The 14798-nt window shown below is 33.7% G+C and overlaps 1 protein-coding gene across 28 annotated transcripts in view; it reads left to right on the top strand.

Annotated features, from left to right (window-relative positions):
* The window catches only part of cac (calcium voltage-gated channel subunit cacophony), a 1051854-nt gene that overhangs the window by 562276 nt on the left and 474780 nt on the right, over window positions 1-14798 (top strand). The window lies entirely within an intron of this gene.

Below are 14798 nucleotides of genomic sequence, written 5' to 3'. Positions count from 1 at the left end.
TTTATTCTGCTTCTTAATTGTTTGTTCAGTGGCACTTCAACTACTGCAGTTATTCATCATTAGTATAATGATAACATGAGGATAATAATATATTGACGAATGTGAAGGGTTTTCGTAGGAGACATTGGACTCTAATCTTCCAAATACGAAGCCAATTCTTTTACTTCGTAAAGTAGCATCTTGTAAAATTCACTCCACCTCCTATAGTTTTTTATTACTGTGCCATAATTCATTAACATGCATGGCAGCGATAAGTCTCTCCTCCACACTGAAAACTCTCGTATTTACCTTGCCATCTTGTGCTCCTGGGATGAGTGGGAATTTCCGTGTGTTACGGTTTCTTTTAGGTCTGTCAGTTAAATCCCGCTATGATCACACCTCAAAATAAATGCATCTGCCAGATGTCATACGAGTATCACCAACACATTTTTCATGCACGGATTTGTTTTGAAGGAAAAATAAACAAGTGTAGTAGAACTTTTCGCCCACTCTGTACATTGATAGAATTTAAAAACAGTACTTAATGGACGACTTCATTATTTTATTTAAAATATCAACTTAAAATGTGAAGGATGTAAAAATCCTAAAGCTGATAGCTTTTTAAATTCAACTTTGCATTTTATTCATTAAATTATCTATTGTATATGTAGTGATTTGTAGCAATTTAAAATTTATCACTTTAATACACAAATATTACACATTTAGCAACTTCGAATTTCACATTTAGAATTTTGGAGCATATTTAAGAAAAATGTGGTTTTTGTTCAGTGCTGATATTTGGAAATACCAGTATTTTGATATGACAATTTAAAAATTTATATAGCACATAAATCACAATTATTTAATCACTCCAACTCATTTCAAATACTCTTAACAACTATAGTTAACTTATTCTAAATTATGAAAATTAAATGCTCAATTCATGAAAAAATCAATTTTCGGTTATCCATTGCTTTTTTTTTTTTAATTTAATTTATTTATTTAATACTTTACACTTGAGCTACATTAGGCATTGCAGTCCGAAAGAGCAGAAGCTCGTGCTTGGGCGCAGTTCAGATCAGTTATACAAAATATATCACAAAATTAAGAGAGTTCATTGAGCACAATAATATTAATAAATGGTAAAATACATACAGCATGTAATAATAGGGTCTATATACAAATAGAAAATACAAAAGTACATAAATATTAGAGTATCAGTTTTTAACTCAATTAGCATAAAAAATTAAATAATTAATCTGATTTGTTTCTTAAATCTATGTGTGTTAAGTGTACTTAGCTCAGGGTAAGCTCTAATTAATGCATTATATATTTTGGGTCCAAAATTTCTACTGTGTTTTAATCCAGCAGTTGTGTGGCATTTGGGAGTATTTAGAAAGAAACTGTAGTTTCGTCTCATATGGTATTCGTGAGGATCAAATTTAAATTTATTGTGGTTTTTATGGAAGTAAATCAGCAATGTTTGTTTATAAATTTGTTCTATATTTGATACACCAAATTCCTGAAAAATTAATTTTGTTGGGTAATCAAAAGGTTTATATAAACAAATTTTTATAATTCTTTTTTGGAGCAAATTTAAAGGATGGAGAGTCGATTTTGCCATTCCTCCCCAACCTAAAATACCATACTGAATTATTGATTGAAACAGAGCTAAGTACACAGTACACAGAACATACACAAGTAAATAAGAACGTAGAATGGAAAATTTAATGCTTGAATTATTTAAATTATAATTACAAAAACTAGAGGAGTATAGTAAGAAAACAATTCAGTGAGCTTGAGTAACTCACTCTACAAACCAAAACACAGTTAATGAGAAACCTTGAACAAGATTTTTAGTTACTTTTCAACATTCATATTCATCTGCCAATCAGAATTAAATGACATTTTTATTGAACAATCATTCAAGATCTATAATATTGGCTGGAAGCCAAATAGCGTTTCAAGCTACGTAGCCCAATTCTGGGAATTTAGTTTTTTTGTTACCAATCTATATTACCGAGAATTTAACGAACAGTTTAGCCGTGATAAATAACATACTCTTCAACAAAATCTTTCAATTTCATGTTTAAGTTAAAAATGCAGGGTCTTTTTCACATTGATATCTGAGATATGTACTTATCAGTGGCGGTACCAGAACTTTCAAGCATGGGAGGCTCTGAAGTGTGCACATCAAAAAGTTGTTGTTGTTGTTGTTTTCTAATGCCAAGCATTTGACAATAAAGTCATTTGACCTCTTGCACTCCAATATTTTTCAAAGATATTATCATGGTCAGCCACTGAAGCACAGATTTTGAGGTGTTCCGAATCCATTTCTTGGTTTGAGTTGCACAATGGGCAGTTAGGGGACTGATATATTCCAATTCTATGCAGGTGTTTGGCCAAACAATCATGGCCTATTGCCAATCTAAATGCAGCTACAGACGATTTTCGTGGTAAATCGCACATCAAAAATGGAAAAGTAGTGGGGATAATGTAGTCCACACCTGTGGAGTAACGGTCAGCGCGTCTGGCCGCGAAACCAGGTGGCCCGGGTTCGAATCCCGGTCGGGGCAAGTTACCTGGTTGAGGTTTTTTCCGGGGTTTTCCCTCAACTCAATATGAGCAAATGCTGGGTAACTTTCGGTGCTGGACCCCGGACTCATTTCACCGGCATTATCACCTTCATTTCATTCAGACGCTAAATAACGTAGATGTTGATACAGCGTCGTAAAATAACCCAATAAAAAAAAACTAATGTAAGTGAAAAAAATGCACATTACATATAAATAAATAATCACATGAAAACATAACAGTTTCAATCATATTGCACTATTGTAGGCCCACTGCACGACCAAGGAACCTGCAATACCATATATATTACTATTTTTATAGCATTGGAGGTTTTGAATCAGATAAATATATACTGGAGCATGTAAGACTAAGTACTAAAATAGCACTGCCCGATCTGGCTGACCGCTTGAAAAATAGCTATGGTACATTTAGTAATTATATTGAATATTTCATTTTGAATGGTGGTGTTTTGACTTTCATCTTCTATTCTTGCTTTCAGTAGAGAATCCAAATTTAGCTAACTCAAACACATTATCACATATTACTTTTTTTTTATTATGGAACATTTGCCAGACATAATGCACTGGAGCTACTATAAATTTAATTTCACTCTATACAGCAGTTTTAATGTGTAATTTAAAATATCATTCACATATTTTTATGATTTTATTATAATATAAATGTTGTTTTCTAATGCCTGGCGTTTGACAATAAAGTCATTTGACCTCTTGCACTCCAATATTTTTCAAAGATATTATCATGGTCAGCCACTGAAGCACAGAATCCATTTCTTGGTTTGAGTTGCACAATGGGCATTTAGGGGACTGATATATTCCAATTCTATGCAGGTGTTTGGCCAAACAATCATGGCCTGTTGCCAATCTAAATGCAGCTACAGACGATTTTCGTGGTAAATCGGGAATTAACTGTAGATTATGATGCAGAGAGTTCCATTTTTTCCCTTGAGATTGTGTTATCAAATTTATAATATAAATACAAGTACTGTATGACGTGAATATGTTAGGAGAAAATCCACAAACGATTAGGGAAAACACGGGAATTTTACTGGAAGCAAGTAAAGAGATAGGTTTGGAAGTAAATCCCGAAAAGACAAAGTATATGATTATGTCTCATGACGAGAATATTGTACGAAATGGAAATATAAAAATTGGAAATTTATATTTTGAAGAGGTGGAGAAGTTCAAATATCTTGGAGCAACAGTAACAAATATAAATGATACTCGGGAGGAAATTAAACACAGAATAAATATGGGAAATGCCTGTTATTATTCGGTTGAGAAGCTTTTATCATCCGGTCTGCTATCAAAAAATGTGAAAGTTAGAATTTATAAAACAGTTATATTACCGTTTGTTTTTTATGGCTGTGAAACTTGGACTCTCACTTAGAGGGAGGAACATAGGTTAAGGAAGGGTGTTTGAGAATAAGATGCTTAGGAAAATATTTGGGGCTAAGAGGGATGAAGTTACAGGAGAATGGAGAAAGTTGCACAACACAGAACTGCACGCATTGTATTCTTCACCTGACATAATTAGGAACATTAAATCCAGACGTTTGAGATGGGCAGGGCATGTAGCACATATGGGTGAATCCAGAAATGCATATAGAGTGTTAGTTGGGAGGCTGGAGGGAAAAAGACCTTTAGGGAGGCCGAGACGTAGATGGGAAGATAATATTAAAATGGATTTGAGGGAGGTGGGATATGATGATAGAGACTGGATTAATCTTGCTCAGGATAGGGACCAATGGCGGGCTTATGTGAGGGCAGCAATGAATCTCCGGGTTCCTTAAAAGCCAGTAAGTAACTTAACATGCTTGACAAGCTGTAAGAATGTAGGACTGACTGCTGCTGGCCACTAAATAATACTCGTAACAAACTCGACTCATAATTTCAAACCAAACAATGAAAGATTGCCTCTGATTGAGATTCTGACTGATACTGTATTATCAGGCAGTGTATCTAACTGATGATATGTGTCAGAGAAAGAATATCTGTTGCATACATCTCAAGTCTGATTAATGAACTATGAAACTACTATAGTTAGCAATGTATGTAATGGAGGGGGAAAGAAAATGATCATCCTACCCCATTATTTCGTGGCTTAGTTGCCTCATAAGTGATGCCTTCTGGTGTCACTTATGAGCTTTCGGACTGCTGACTAATTATACATTTATGCAATAAAAAAGACTGTATTTGTCACAGGCACAGAAGTGTCGAGTTTCAATAATAAAAAGTCAGTTCAACAGGAAGAGAGGCGATAGAAACTGACTCAATGCCTTCTAACTATAAGTTCTTCATATTGAATTGAATCAAAGAAGAACAAAAGGGACCTACTCTTGGAAAGTTCATTATGGAGTTATTATTACGCACTGTTTTAAACTATTACTTTTTCGTGAAGTTTATGAACAGTACATAATTATTCATATGATATTCATTTTTATGTTGGGGTGGGGGCTTAAGAATGGGTTTCAGTCCACCAAAGCCTCCCGGCTGGTACTGCCCCTGGTACTCGTGTCGCATTTTAGTTGATTGATTTCAGAACTACATAAAAATAAATTAATTCATGATGAAAATAGAAAATACATAAGGACATGTAAGGACATTTCATAATTATACATTTATGCAATAAAAAATACTGTATTTGTCACAGGCACAGAAGTGTCGAGTTTCAATAATAAAAAGTCAGTTCAAAGGAAGAGAGGTGATAGAAACTGACTTAACGCCTTTTAACTATAAGTTCTTCATATTGAATTGAATCATCAAAGAAGAACAAAAGGGACCTACTCTTGGAAAGTTCATTATGGAGTTATTATTACGCACTGTTTTAAACTATTACTTTTTTTGTGAAGTTTATGAACAGTACATAATTATTCATATGATATTCATTTTGATGTTGGGGTGGGCTTAAGAATGGGTTTCAGTCCAACAAAGCCTCCCGGCTGGTACTGCCCCTGGTACTTGTGTCGCATTTTAGTTGATTGGTTTCAGAACTACATAAAAATAGATTAATTCATGATGAAAATAGAAAATGCATAAGGACATGTAAGGACATTTCATAAAAATTTTGCTTTTATCACTATTGCAAGAAATCACTACATAGTGTACTATGAATATTGCCAAGCTGAAAATAAAATGTCCTCATCCCACTTCTGCATGAAAAACCTACTCTGTACTCGTTGCTTGATGTTCACAAAAACACCTACATTCAACAACATAATAAGAAACCTACTCTAGCTCCTTAGCAAACCAAATTTTCAGATGTTAATGTTAGAAACTACTTTTCTCTTAACTATTTTAATGTTCGTTAAGGTTTTTAATGTTGTTGAGATGTAAGGTGACTATGAATGTTTAGAATGGACTATCATGATAATGGTTAAATATAAGAATTTAGCAGCTCATGATTTCCATTAAGAAGTTAAAGAAATCCATAATAGACTAATCACGTTTTCTGAAATTTGTTTTATGTCCGTCTATAACAGAATATGTCTAAATCATGCCTTTATCAAGATTTTGTAAAATTTGTTCGTGTTGATATTAACCAACATTTTGAATGCAAATATGTCTTCACAAAATAATATAAAAAATATTTTCTATGGTATAACTTGACGTTGACTTATACTGCTGAAGATTAATTATCAGTCTCAAATAACATTTAGTTATGTTGGAATATTGTAAAATATCGTTGTATTTAAATGTGATGCATGTGTCTTGCATGATAAGCAGTATAGCTGGTCTCCTGTTAGGATGACGTAGGAAATTGTGGGTGAAATCGTAATACAAATTGTGTTCGAAAAAGAGAAGCAGTTAATGTAGGTTACCTTCCTCGAACTAATTAATGGATATGTGCATGAATATTGATATTGTACAGTATATGTCTGTGTATTAATTTTAAAAACACATGATTAAGATTGAAACAGTTCCTCTTATTATTTGGTGGAAATTTTATATTAATAACATTTGAATTTTTAAAAACTCATACACGAAGGAATATAAGTGGCAAGTCATCAGTTATTGATTTCAGAAGAATGACTTTGATCAGTATTGATCAAATCAACTAATTTATGAAGAAAATTTCAATGGACACTAAAATAACATATAAAAATAATATCTTTTCTGCACAGTTGTGAAGAGTGTATAAATAATTACTACATCAATCCCAGTTTTTAACAGAAATCCATCTAAGAATAAATTAGCCGTAAACTTTATGCTCGAGAAGTGATATATTACATTTTGTATTTATAGGAGAGAGTAGAATAGTTTCGATCACTTAAGAGTATACTGATTTTACAGCCTATAATTAATTTTAAATGAAACAGCTGACTTAATAAGAAAGTCATATGTATATTACAGTGATTTTTTCTGGCAAAACACTCCAGAATGGCGTTCCAGCACCTTTTTTTGTTGTATTTTTCATCATGGAACCGAAATTTTGTTAATAATTAATGTTTTTAACATGAATTCCGTTCAAAACTTCGTCTCCACTGATAAACATTTAATAACAACATGTTAAATGTTAAACTGTTTACTGTTAACATCCCAACATGTTGATTGAATATGTTAATGTTAATTTCATTTAACACTTTGTCCACACTGTTAAACATGTTAAACTTGACCTTTTTTGCGTAGTCCACCATAAACAGTCTATGAGATTTTAATGTACATAGTGTCTTATTTTCAAATCTTGGACAGTGGACTCAGATGATGATTTGGCTTTTGTAATTTCCTCTATTGCTTGTTACAAGGCCTTGAAACGGAAGAAAATGAGAATGTGGGAGCGGCAATATCTTAGTAAAAGACACAATGGAGAAGACATTCTAAACGAGCTTAATGTTGAAGATCGATTTGGATTCAAAAACTTTCTGAGAATGTCAGAACACGATTTTAATATAGTGCTGCAAAAAATACTTTCTCTTATATCAAAGAAAGACACATAATTAATAGCAGCTGTTTCATCTCAATTAAAAAAATTACAGTGTGATTGACTATCATAGGACCTGCGACATGATAAATGTTGAAGGAGGAGGTAATATCATAGTATAGTACATACAATTACGAAGCTTGAGGTGATTTTTTGCATTTCTCCAAGTTCCAAGCGGTTAGAGTACTAGGAACAATAGACTGTGCGATAGTAGCGATCCTAGTGGCTAGCAACTGAAGTTCAACTGTCATTGGATGCATATTCCCTACGTATTGAGCTTCGTGACTGTATGTACTAGACTGTGGTAATATATAATGATTATTTCCGAAGTTTTACGAACGTTAACATATGTTACCAAATACGACCATTATTGACGTCAACATAGCATTAACCTTCAGCATACAACGAGGGTGCGAAAATTCTCTATTGTGTTTTCGAGAACAGTTAAATAATAATTCCAGTTCTCTAAAACAGTCGGCTTTCTTTGTTTTGTCTCTGTATTCTTTTGCAGACACATCACGCAAACAAGGCCTTTCCATCAGTGCATTAATCAATTTTATTCTAACATATTTTCTTTCGTTCACTCCATTTCGAACAACTTACAGCCAACACAAAATGATCAAGATACACGTCACAAAATCGGAAGTGAGTTGTTGCTATGGAAACTGTATGAACTTTGTCGAACTATACCGATGCTGCACAAGCAAGTGAATTGACTTGACATGTTTTCCACTGCTACTGGAAAACACGCCAACATGTTAAAAGTGTTAACTTCAACATACTCAGTTAACATGTTAGGTCAATTGATACTTGAAATGTCCATATACATGTTAAATTCAATTTAACTTGTTGTTGTTAAATGTTTATCAGTGGAGACGAGGCTTAAGCCTTGAAAGTCTAAAAATCAGATGGAAGGAAGTTAAAAACGACAAAATTTCCGTGCACTGAACACAAATCCTCTCCCTGTCTGCTATAATATATTCTACACAGAGTTCCATCACCTTTTTCTCCAGAAGAAAAGCACTTCAGGGTGCGAATTAACAGGGCGATGTGGAGGGATTTCCCCCCCTGGTCGAAAGTTATCCCCCTCTCATAAATTCATATTAACATCCCTGCCAGGGATGACTTCCATTCTCCTCACAAAATATAATTGTTTTAGTATGAGTATACTTTGTAAAGTACAGTATAAAGTAAGTAAATAAAATAATGTTGATGTATTATTATCACTGGCAAGCTGAAAACAATCAGTAACTTAGGAATTGCACATCTTATCTTAAGCCTGCTCATGAATATAATTATTATTATAATCAAGATGCAAGACCGTATAGAATGAGGATAATAATAAGTTTATGTATGGTATTCTCTATCCATACTATCCATCCATAAACCATAAAAGGAGTAAATTAAAATCATCAGTACCAGTTGCAGAAGACACAGCCCTGCAGTATATATTGACTACACCCTAACTCTGGCTACTAGCAACAGGCATCTATAATGAACACCGATCAAAATACCCCTCATTTCTCGTGAAAAGCAACAACTGAATAGACTACAGTGGACTATAGTGGACTTTATGTTGTCAGCAAACAGCTGGATATATTAAGAAGATTAATTGATTCTCTTTCCAGGATTCTATCCCCCCCTCATCAGAAATCTTAATTCGCACCCTGCTATACATTAATTAATTCATTCATTCATTCATTCACTTTCACTGCAAACTCAGCTTTCTCCAATCTTTTCCTGCCCCAAACTCTTCTCCGTTCATCATTCCTTCCATTACATCCATATGGTATATATTATAAGCCACTTGGAGGATATTAGGTACAGCTCCATGTTTCCATGACCTCGGTACTAGAAAAGAATATATATATATATATATATATATATATAATTAAACAAATTGATTTTATTTGTAAATTGGCCGTAGATTAAGATGATCTTCTAAATGTAACACTGTAGCTGCCATTTGTTGATTAGTGTGGAAAATAGAAGAATGTCAAGATTGTATCTAGATAATGAAAACATTCAGGCATTTTTTTTTTTCGAAACAAGCAGTTGGTCAGTTAGAACCTTGTCATTCTAATGCAACGAAGGCACTTGGCACTTGGAGGATATTAGGTAGAGTTCCATGTAAATTGTTTTCAGGATATGGTAGGCAATTCGGCCGAATCTATGTGACGCTTTTGGAAATGATTTTAATTTTGCAAATGCAGTTCTGAGCTTTTTATCCTATACAGGTCTTGACAAGGTAATTTAGATTTTATTTGATGCGCTGTTTGTTTACCCTCCGGACCCTTTACATCCGAAGGTTTTATTTTACTTCGTTTTACTTAACTTGACATTTCAAACCATCTATTTCCGAATATTATATAGAGTTTTATTGTTGTTAAATTTCTAAATTGTTTGTGTCTGACGGCATTTGTTTTATCATTTTTTAACGATCACCTTGTTAGTAATGCATTTGTATAGCTGATTTTAATGTGACAACGATTTTTAGTTCGTGTGAGTAATCAGTTTATTGTATCGTTTGTGTATTTTGAAAGAATTTTAGATAAGGGCGCAAATAGTCATAGTAGCTGATGCACATTTTTAAACCGCACTAACTAACTAACATGGTAGGAGTGATAATGGGAGGAAGAATAAAGTGCATAAGATTTGTTATGATGCATTGTTAGCAGAAAAGGGAGCTAAATGACAGCTATGAATAGTATGGGTTGAGGCTAAATACAGATAAGACGAAGACCAAGGTTACTGAAAGAAAAATAAAGAAGGTAAATGCATGAATTCGAAATGTGGCAGTAGAGGAAGTGGACAGCTTCAAATAACTGGGGTGTACTATAAGTAGTAATATGAGCTGCTGCCAGGAAGTCAGAAGGCAAAGGCAAAGGAAGCTTTTAATAGAAAAAGGAGCATTTTCTGCTGATCTTTAGAAAAAGAACTAAGGAAGAAATTAGTGAAGTGTTTTGTGTGGAGTGTGGCATTAAATGGTGCAGAAACATTGGCATTGTGACGAAATGAAGAGAAACGACTGGAAGCATTTGAAATGTGAATATGGAAAAGAATGGAGCGTGTGAAATGAAAAGAGAAAATAAGAAATGAAGCTGTGCTACAAGAGTGAGAATAATGCTGAAATTGATCAGGAAGAGAAAATAAAATTGCTGGGTCACTGGTGGCTAAGATAAAACTGCCTACTGAAGGATGCAGTGGAAGAAATGGTGAAAGGGGAAAAAGTTAGGAACAGAAGAAGGACCTGCCCTTGGGCAGAAAACTATGGGAACACACACACACACACACACACACACACACACACACATATAATTACTAAACACGCACATTAATCTTAGCATAAAACAATAGATATATGAAATGCTAATATAAAAATCATTATCAAATGACTATAATCAAGGAAAAGTATATTGGACAAACCATGAATTGTAACAGTTTGCAAACCTTTCGAGTTTATTCACACCAATATTTTTCTTTTATATTTTGTCTTTGAATTTAAAAGAATAATGCTTATATAATACAAATTATTTGTTTTTGTGTTAGCATAGTTGTCATGTGCCAAATCCTGACAGGAGTCGCACTTCATCTGTTCTTCCTAGAAGGTTTCCTCGCATATGATGCATTCTGTTTCACCTTCACTAATACTGACATATTTTTCTGTTCTGGGATGCAGATTTAGTCTTGTTGAAACATTCTGTCCTTCTTTGTTTTTCATCTGCTTTTTTTTTATCTGCTAGGCTTCAGACCTGTTTTTCCTCGAATCGTGGCTTATATGGGCTTGTTAAAATCTCATTTCTAGCTCGTCTCCTTCTGAGATTCAATCTTCGCTCTGCAGCTGCAGAAAATGGTGGAATTTATTTAATCATATGCCTAATAGAGGATCTAAGGGTGGATGGTATAGTCTATGACAATGATAATGTTGAACTTGAGGATGGATCGGAATACAAGGTAGATGGTTTCGAGCATGATTTATTAAATCAGTAAGAAAGCCTTAATATCTTCACCAGGTCGAAAGCTAGTATTAGGAACTCGATTTTGTTAGTAGCATTGTTCGATTTTATAAATCTCTAATATGATTCACACACTTTCACCTCATACCCTTCCTTCATCTTTTTTGACTCTATTCCTCAGAAAACTGTTATGAACAGAAAATGCAAAAACAATGTGTGTCACAGTCATTTTCCAGCTCACAATGTTCTCTAATGGCTTCTTCATGCAGTGAAATGGGGCAGCTCCACTTTTTAGCAATAAAGGTGTATTAATAATTATTGGCGTTAAATAATTATTAGAAAATGTGTATAATTCTTCAATTATTGATTTTCTAATAATTAGAAATAGCAGAGTTGATGATGCTAGAGCTTGTACAATAAAGTACTTTATTGATCTGTTCTTTCCACTTCTTTTTCTAATAATCTTCCAGTTGGTGTCCTTCAGCTCATGTGGAATCTAGCATCTCAATGCAGATTAGAGACTATCCCCTTCTGCTCTTTTGATGAGTCCAGTTTAACACGAGAGGAGATGATGTTTGTTCATTGGTTTTTGACTTTCACAGAGTGTCAATTTTGTGTATATGTTGAGCTATGCAGTCATGGCCAATTTTTAATGGAATAGTGCTACAACTTCTTTTCTTGATTTACTGCAATTGAATGTATAGTTTTGTTAAATATTTTCTCGTTATCTGCTCTGGATATTTTGTTTGCAATTACTTTCATACTTTTGTGCTGCCTTTTTCTTAAAGATTCTTTTTAATTCATGTTGGTAAGTTTTTTAGTTTATGATTTGGGTTGGTTCTCCTTCTGCCACTTTCATTCCCCTGTGCTTTTACATGAGATGATATCCACTGGAAACTAATGTGTTTCTTTAAAATCTTATCAGCTGTGTTATTATCTTTCTTCTTGTGTTGATAGTAACCGACCAGGGGTTTGAATTAGATGCTCCTATTGTTGCCTTAGAGTCAACCAACAGTTGGTACAAGAGTTGGGTCAAGGCTGTTAGTATGTCTTGTAGTTCTCCCTTACATGCAGTTTTGTTTTGATGTACTGATATTATAATGGCTACAATAGTTCGCACAATACTCCTGCTTCAACTTTTTCAATGTATACAGAGACTGCAGCAAATATTCGTAGCCATTCTTGTGGTGGATATACATAATCTCTCTTGTTTCCATACAAACTGTTCCAATCTTTCAGTAGGTTCTTTTTTGTTTGTTTTCTTGAAGATTTAGGTGAGCATGATATATGCTATATATTCTAACTGGTTTACTGGTTCTGTTGAGTTTCTGCTTCTAATGGAATGTTTATTTCTTCCAAATATTTTATTATTTGATTTAACAGACCTTGTTGTGTTTTTAAAGGCTGAATTTTCGCGTAGTTTTGAACTCAGGTTTGATCTCTCATAGATTTTATTTGAAGGAGTAAGTTGACAGCTTGTATGATTTCTTCTTTTATTGGTGAATAGAGTTGAAGAGCTTGGATGGGGGTTGTTTTGACTCCTCCTGTTATAAGTCTGAGTGTTTTGTTTTGCGTTTGTTCGAGTTTGTTTAGATTGTTGTTCTCGGCAGTGATTATTACCAGTACCTTACTGCTGTAGGTAATAACTGGTTTGATATATGTTTTGTATGTTTTGTTCAGTGTGTGTTGTGTGCTACTCCATTTTGCTGCAGCCAACCTTTTTAGTATTGGTAGCCTGTTGCTTGCTCATTGAACACGGTCTTCGATGTGGTTGGTCCTGAGAAGTTCATTGTTTAAAGTTATAACAAGATATTTAGAGTTCTCATTTTTCTCGATTGCCTTGGTGTTGATTCTAAGGTTAAAGCTATGGTTGTCATGTTGGTTAGAGAAGTACTGTTAGCTTGTTTTCAGCAAATTTATTTCCATGTCGTTATTAGCCCATTTTTGGAGGGAGTTTATTGCTGCATTCATTTCTTCACTTAAGATCTGTTTTTGTTGTTTGTTATTTCTTGCTGATGCCCATGTAAGTATGTCATCTCAAACATACTACATTTCACTTTATGTGAAAGACATCTGAAGAAATCATTAATATATGTTGAACAGAATGGGGCTTGTTTTTGTGCCTTGGAGAAGCCGACTTTTGTTTGCTTGAATTAGAAAGTGACATTTCTGTATCTAATTGATATCAGTTTTTGGGCAAGGAATCTTCTAAACCAGTTTAACATGTTGCCTATCACATTAACAACCTTTAATTTCTGTATTTGGATCTCCATGCACCTTTGAAATCTATAAAAAGTGCCAGGGTACTTTAGTTCTTAATGAATGCTTCCTTAATTTCTTGGACATTTCTCATACTCTGTTGTGTGGTTGATCTATTTGCTCTGAAGCCAGTTTGTTCTGGAGTTAGGATTTTATTCATTTCAAGATACCATGTTAGTCTAGCTGTTATCATTTCTTCTTGTAACTTGATGATGTTTGATGTTAATGTTGTTGGACAATATGATGAAAGATGTTCTTTATGTTTATTGTAGCTTTTATTTGAATCCCAAATATTGTTGCAGAAATATTTTTGCTTTTCCTCCAAGATTTTTCATCATCTTTGGAAATATATTATCTTTCCGTGATTATTTTTTACTCTTCAGTTTTCTGGCTTCATTTAGTTCGTTTAATGTGAAATTTTGATGAAAGGTGTTTTTGGGAGAACTTTCTGGTTTGGTTTTCATTTTATTTATTATCTAAAGAGTCCTGTTAACTTTTTTTTTTTAAGTTGTTTTTAGTTGCAAGGTGGATAGTGAATGCATTGGCTATTTTCTTCCTGTTTGTAACTTCTTGTCCTTTGGTTTAGGAAGTTTCTGAGTGGGATTCCTCATATTTATTGTTCAATTTATTCAGGAACTTGTATGTTTATGTGGGGTCAGTATTATGGACAATCTTGAGAGAAAGTTGTTCCAGAATTCTCTTTTTACTGTAGCTGTGTTTCGCTTGAGGACAGCTGCTTCTTTTCTCCATTTTATTACCTCTTCAGAAAGATTTTTTCGCTTTAAGTCTTGCTTGATCTCTGTTCTTCTCTAATGTTGTTAGAGTGTTGTTCTAAAATGATTTGAATTTTCCTTGTGAGATGTACATTTTTGCCTTCGTTTGTATAATTTCGCAAAATTTGTTTAGGAGTGTTTCCTGTTTACATTTGAATGTCTATCATAGAAATTTCCTCTTCAGTTGGTTTTCTGTAGGATTTTCATTGTGCATTTTTAAAATTGCAGGTTGTTCTTGGTTTTGGTTTGCAGTTTCTTCTTCCTAAGTTCAATGTTAATACTACAGCTGTGTCCATTTTCATTTCTTTTGGCTATTCTG

This window comes from Periplaneta americana, chromosome 8, assembly GCF_040183065.1.
Source record: "Periplaneta americana isolate PAMFEO1 chromosome 8, P.americana_PAMFEO1_priV1, whole genome shotgun sequence".
NCBI classification, from domain to species: Eukaryota; Metazoa; Arthropoda; class Insecta; order Blattodea; family Blattidae; genus Periplaneta; species Periplaneta americana.
This window is presented reverse-complemented; position numbering and strand designations above follow the sequence as displayed.